This window comes from Triticum aestivum, chromosome 3A (genome assembly GCF_018294505.1).
Source record: "Triticum aestivum cultivar Chinese Spring chromosome 3A, IWGSC CS RefSeq v2.1, whole genome shotgun sequence".
Lineage (NCBI taxonomy): Eukaryota > Viridiplantae > Streptophyta > Magnoliopsida > Poales > Poaceae > Triticum > Triticum aestivum.
In genome coordinates, this window is record NC_057800.1 from 335004605 (window position 1) to 335011812 (window position 7208).

Below are 7208 nucleotides of genomic sequence, written 5' to 3' on the forward strand. Positions count from 1 at the left end.
ATGTGGAGCTGAGTAGTATGCAGCCGCACGTGCAAACAAGGTCGCTATGGCTGACATGTGTGTCGACCGCCAGATCTTGGAGGAGCACCTCGTCTTCGAGGCCATCATCGACATTGCCGTGTGGTTGTCTACTTTAAAATACAGTTCGTGATGTTTTCTTGAGGCCACCGCCAGTGCCTTCTAGTGATTTGTCCTCTATAATGTTAATATGCAATCTGATGTTCAGCTAACAGTTTGGTCCTCTGAAATGTAATGTTCAGTTAACACTTTGGTCCAACAATTGCTACATTTCGTAGTACTGTTCTCAAGCATTCTTTGTTTTGTTAACTGTCTTATCTTCTCATACATGTTTCTACTCTGCAATGTCGTGCTCAGTTAACTATTTTGGTTCATCTGGTCTTCTGTCCATTTAACTGTTTGGTTCAGTTCTGCAATTTGGCAATACTCAATACATATTCTACTGATAGTATGGCAACTCTCAGTTAACCTGATCAAGATCTTCCTTATGTGTGTTGCAGGGAAACAATGGGAGACACTGCGATTTACCATCGAGGTTTGTTCAAGCAGGGTCCTTTGGCTAATAACACATTATTGTGCAGTTGCAGGAATCATTCTAATATTTAGGTTTCTTACAATTTGGTCTTGCACATGTAGGTCCTGCTGTCAGAGGCTTAGACCCACTGTTCGACCCATTTTGCATATGGGGAAATGAGATGTCCATGAATATCAGTCAAGTCAAGAAACTCAGAAAGATTGTTAGGATGAAGAAACTTGCGACGAATAACAGCAAGATCTTTGCTTGCACAATGAAGAAGACATCAGTCAACTATAGGATGGTACCAACTCTTTTACCTTGTTTTTACCCCTTGCGCCATTTCAAAATTTACAACAGTGATTTATGCATAGCTTTGTTTTCAGTACTTTTCAAAGCAGTTCACCGATGATTTCCTCTCAAACCACCTGTGAAGGAAATATGCCCTAGAGGCAATAATAAATTTGTTATTTATATTTCCTTATATCATGATAAATGTTTGTTATTCATGCTAGAATTGTATTAACTGGAAACTTAGTACATGTGTGAATACATAGACAAACAAAGTGTCACTAGTTTGCCTCTACTTGACTAGCTCGTTGAATCAATGATGGTTATGTTTCCTAACCATAGACTCTGAGTTGTCATTTGATTAACGGGATCACATCTGATGAGGACATCAATACCATTGTTACACCCACGGGCCCTGCTGCTATACATACTAGACCAATTATTAGAGCTCGCGCACGCCTATTAAATTATCAGGTACTTTCGTTTCTTGGTAATGATTCTAATGTTCATGAGAATGTGAAGCTGCCTAAGTTGGATACATTTGTTTTGCTTACAAATGAAGGGCCTAGCTTGGACAAGACGGATGAACATTGGAGCCAGATCAAGCATGGGGATGAAGGCATGCGCAAGGGAACAAGAATGGAGTTACAAGTGATGATTTCAGGACTTTGAAGCCACCATAATGAGTGCATGACGCCTTGGACGAAATATACGAGATGTCACTTCATAAATTTAGTCCAGAGGCTATTATAGGTGCTGCATCACCTTATTTTTGGGCCAGGCCCATGTAATTTTGAAATACTTAAGTATAGGTTGTTTTTAGAGTCCGTATATGTGGGGAAACAAGAGATAGGGTTGGTTTCGGACCCCTTCCTCAAGGGTCACGAAATCCCCCCCTCTTCCTCCATATATACAGCCCTTAGGGCATCGTTTAGACTTTGGGTTTTGTTTATATTAAAGTTTTCCATAGCTGCAACTTCGCGTATTCGTTTGTGTCCAACGACCAGACCAAGACGTCACAGAACCCCACCTTCATTAATAAAGCTTTCCTCTTTTATTTGCAATATCCAGATTGCAATCTCAGTTTCTTGCTTGTTCTTCGTTTGCTCGCAGGAAATAGACCCTCGTGGTCAGGTTGATCATGCTCCGGTGCGGTCAATAACCCTCGGAAGTTGGTTTAGCGATTGCTAAGGCGCGACGTCTTCGCACGTTCGTAGTCGGATCGTCAAAGTCGACTCCCACAGAAAACGATATCTATCTCATCGAAACATCGGGACACCTTCACTCTATCAAGTGGTATCAGATTTCCAGGTTGCTCAGTGAGATTTTACAGTTTTTCGTTGTTTAGATCGAGTCTGTTCTTCATACCTATAGTCCACGAAAAACCCAAAAAAATTAGGGTTAGTTCATCCTATCCGAACCAATCTGAGCCTTTTCATAATCTTTTCTGTATTTGCTTTGTTGAATTTGCGGTTGCATCGTCGTGTCAAGTTGCTGGTCTTAGCGTCTAGTCCTTTAGAGTTTCGAGTTCTATTCACAGGTTGTCACATCGCCACTGCCATATATCACCACCACATCATCATCATCGCTGCTGCCATATACCACCACCACACCAACTTCATCATTGCTTCCATATACCACCACCACATATTCACCACCAATCCGAGTCCATATCGCCACCACATATCCGCCGCCATCACACCAATTCGAGTCCACCTGCAATATATATCCGCCACCAGTCCGAGTTCCACCAGATTCATCTCCCCCACCAGTCCGAGTTCCACTAGATTCATCTCCGCCACCAGTCCTAGTCCGAGTCCAGTATTTTGTTACTTTGTTTTGGATTTCCAGATCACGCCATACTCTGAGTCGTGACAGAGTAGGACTCCTGAACTTTCATGCTACCCGCAATAGAAAAATAGTTCCAGTTTCAAAAAATTCTGGCTAGGCAGTTTTTAGACCATTTGTAGACTTTTTCGAAAAAAATTGTTGTGGAGCAAAAAAAAGAGAAAAAGTGAAAAAAAATCAGAGTGTGCTCCTCCCTTGTTTATGTGCAGTGCCGTGATTTTGTAAGTGTTCTAGGCTCGCGTCTCTAGTACGGTCTAGCCTAGGACCAGCACAGTACCATCGTTGAGTGTTTATTCAACTTTGCATCTCTGAATTGATTATTGTTGACCCTTTTTGCTACCATATTATAAGCCTTCCCAGCTCCACATACATCTACGTCGTGTGTTTGACTCTCCCTGGTAATCGCTCTATCCAAGCTTTGAGAGTTTTGACTACGACGGTTGCCGATCACTGCCTGCTACTGGGTAAGAACTGGTAAGAATTCGAGATTTGCTTGACGGATTTGTGACACCCACCACCACATCTTGTTAGTAGTATGTAGGATCATATTCTTGTATGTTTCTATTGCTGCTAACCATGGCAGGATCACAAGCCGATGAGACTGACTGGGAGAACATGACGAATAAGGAGTTGCATGATAAATTTCAACAAATGATGAGTGGACAGGTGCAAGATGTGCTAAACAGATTTGAAGAGGCCATGGAGAAGATAGATGGAATGGAGAAGATGTTCGAAACAAAGCTTGATAAGAAGTTTAATTAATTGCTCGCGCGTGTTCCACCACCACCACCGGCTGCACCTAACACACCTCTACAACAACAATAACAACAACAACAACAACAACAACAACAACAACAACAACAACAACAACAACAACAACAACAACAACAACAACAACAACAACAACAACAACAACAACAACAACAACAACAACGACGACGACGACGACGACAACGACTACCTCCACGTCGCAAAACAGCCCTCCGCCGAGCGAGCCGTGTCCCGCTTGCGCCTGGCCAAACTGTTGGTGCTGCTATTGATACTTCTGTGGCTCCTGCTGTTGATGCGGAGGAGGATGATTATGTGGGAGATTACAAGGATGAGGTTGATCAAAATCAGAACTACGTGCAACCACCAGCACCCCAACCACTAGGTCGTCCACATGCAAATAATGGCAATGTTCGGGCTCCCCCTCAGGTACGAGATCATGACCATCTCCCTAAACTGAAATTGAATATTCCACCATTTGAGGGTAGATATGTTCCTGATATATATCTTACTTGGGAGTTAGAAACTGAACAACAATTTACATGCTTAGAATATCCTGAGGAGAGACGTGTTCCTGCTGCTGTTTGTGCTTTCACTAGCTTTGCATGTGTTTGGTGGTCTGAACATTGTAGATTATATCCTATTCCAGCTACTTGGGCTGCTTTGAAAACTGCTATGCGTACTCGTTGGGTTCCACCATATTATCAACATGAATTAATTCAAAAATTGTAGCATTTAAGACAAGGAAAAAATTCTGTAGAAGAATATTATCAGGAATTACAAACTGGCATGATTAGATGTGGTATTGTTGAGGAGAATGAAGCTATGCTTGCACGCTTTATGGGTGGATTAAATAGAGAGATTCAGACCATTCTAGAGTATAAGGAGTATAATAATATCACTCGTTTATTCCATCTTGCTTGTAAAGCTGAACGTGAAGTGCATGATCGACATGCATTGGCACGAACTAACTTTTCTGCAAGTCGATCTTCATCATGGACACCACGTGCATCCTCTATTTCCACTACACCAGCACCTCCATCAGGTGCCACCTCCAGCCGTGATATAAGAAAGCAGGCACAACCACCACTATCTACCAAGAGCACACCTGCCGGGCATGCGCAGAGCTCTTCTTCTTCCATGGCATCAATAGGGCACACAAGTGATATTATTTGTCATCGTTGTAAGGGAAGAGGACATTTTGCGAGAGAATGCAAATCTTAGCGTGTGATGATTGCAACTGAGGATGATGGGTATGAGTCCGCTAGTGACTATGATGAGGAGACTTTGGCTCTTATTACACATGAAGAACACGGTGGAGATGATTTTGATCATGAGACGCAATACATGGTTGCTGAAGATGCTGACGGGTATGAATGTTTAGTTGCTCAATGTGTTTTGAGTGTGTAGGTTACACAAGCTGAGCAAAATCAGAGGCATAATTTGTTCCATACAAAGGGAGTAGTGAAGGAACGTTCTATTCGCGTCATCATAGATGGAGGGAGCTGCAACAACTTGGCTAGCATGGAGATGGTGGAGAAGCTCTCTCTCACCACAAGACTGCATCCACATCCTTACTACATCCAATGGTTCAACAACAGTGGCAAGGTTAAGGTAACACGTACTGTTCATGTGCATTTTAATATCTCTACATATGCTGATTATGTTGTATGCAAGCATGTTCCTTATTACTTGGTAGACCATGGCAATTTGATAAAAAAATTGTACACCATGGTAGAAACACTCAGTATACTCTTGTTCATAAGGACAAAAATATTACTTTGCTTCCTATGACCCCTGATTCCATTTTGAAAGATGATATTAATAGAGCTAATAAAGCAAAACAGGAGAAACATAAGAGTGAAAATTAGGTTGTGGCAAAAGAATTTGAGCAACAAATGAAGCCTAATAATAAACATCTAGTGTTGCTTCTGAAATTAAATTGAAAAGTGCATGTTTACTTGCCACCAAATCTGATATTGAGGATCTAGATTTTAGCAAATCTGTTTGCTATGCTTTTGTGTGCAAAGAGGCGTTATTTTCTTTCGAGGATGTACCTTCCTCTTTGCCTCCTGCTGTCACTAACATTTTGCAGGAGTTCGCTAACATCTTTCCACAAGACGTGCCACTGAGATTACCACCTATTCGAGGGATTGAGCATCAGATTGACTTAATTACCAGTGCTTCGTTGCCTAACCGTGCGCCATACCGTACCAATCCAGAGGAGACGAAGGAGATTATGCGTCAAGTACATGAGCTGCTCAACAAAGGTTATACACACGAATCTCTTAGTCCTTGTGTTGTTCCTACTATACTAGTGCCCAAAAAGGATGGTACGCCGCGTATGTGTGTTGATTGTAGAGGCATCAATAATATTACTATTCGTTATCGTCATCCTATTCCTAGGCTAGACGACATGCTTGATGAATTGAGTGGCTCTACAATATTCTCCAAAGTTGATTTGCGTAGTGGATACCATTAAATTCATATGAAATTGGGAGATGAATGGAAAACAACATTTAAAACTAAGTTTGGATTATATGAGTGGTTAGTCATGCCTTTTGGGGTTAACTAATGCACCTAGTTCTTTCATGAGATTAATGAACGAAGTTTTATGTGCTTTCATTGGACGATTTGTGGTAGTCTATTTTGATGATATACTAACTTATAATAGATCTTTGGAGGAACATTTGGAACATTTACGTGTTGTTTTTAATGCTCTACGTGATGCATGTTTGTTTGGTAACCTTGGGAAGTGCACCTTCTGCACCGATCAAGTATCTTTTCTTGGCTATGTTGTTACTCCACAGGGAATTGAAGTTGATAAAGCCAAGATTGAAGCTATTGAGAGTTGGTCGCAGCCCAAAACGGTCACACAAGCAAGGAGTTTTCTTGGCCTCACTGGATTCTATAGGCGTTTTGTGAGAGATTTCAGCACCATTGCTGCACCTCTCAATGAGCTTACAAAGAAGGATGTACCTTTTGTTTGGGGTACCGCACAGGAAGAAGCCTTCACGGTTTGAAAGATAAGTTGACACATGCTCCTTTACTCCAACTTCCTGATTTTAATAAGACTTTTGAGCTTGAATGTGATGTTAGTGGAATTGGATTAGGAGGTGTGTTATTACAAGATGGCAAACCTGTTGCATACTTTTCTAAAAAATTGAGTGGAACTAGTCTGAATTATTCTACTTATGATAAAGAATTATATGCTCTTGTTCGGACTTTAGAAACATGGCAACATTATTTATGGCCCAAAGAATTTGTTATACATTCTGACCATGAATCTTTGAAACATATAAAAAGTCAAGCTAAACTGAATCATAGACATGCTAAATGGGTTGAATTCATTGAGACTTTCCCTTATGCCATTAAACACAAGAAGGGTAAAGAAAATGTTATTGCTGATGCATTGTCTCGTCGCTATACTATGCTTTGACAACTTGACTTCAAAATATTTGGTTTGGAGACCATCAAAGATCAATATGTGCATGATGCTGATTTTACAGATGTAATGCAGAATTGTAAAGAAGGAAGAACGTGGAACAAGTTCGTCATTAATGATGGATTTGTGTTTCGTGCTAACAAGCTATGCATTCTAGCTAGCTCTTTTCGTCTTTTGTTGTTGCAGGAGGCGCATGGAGGAGGATTAATGGGACACTTTGGCATGAAGAAGACAGAGGATATACTTGCTACACATTTCTTTTGGCCAAAGATGAGACGGGATGTTGAGCGTTTTGTTGCTCGCTGCACTACATGTCAAAAATCT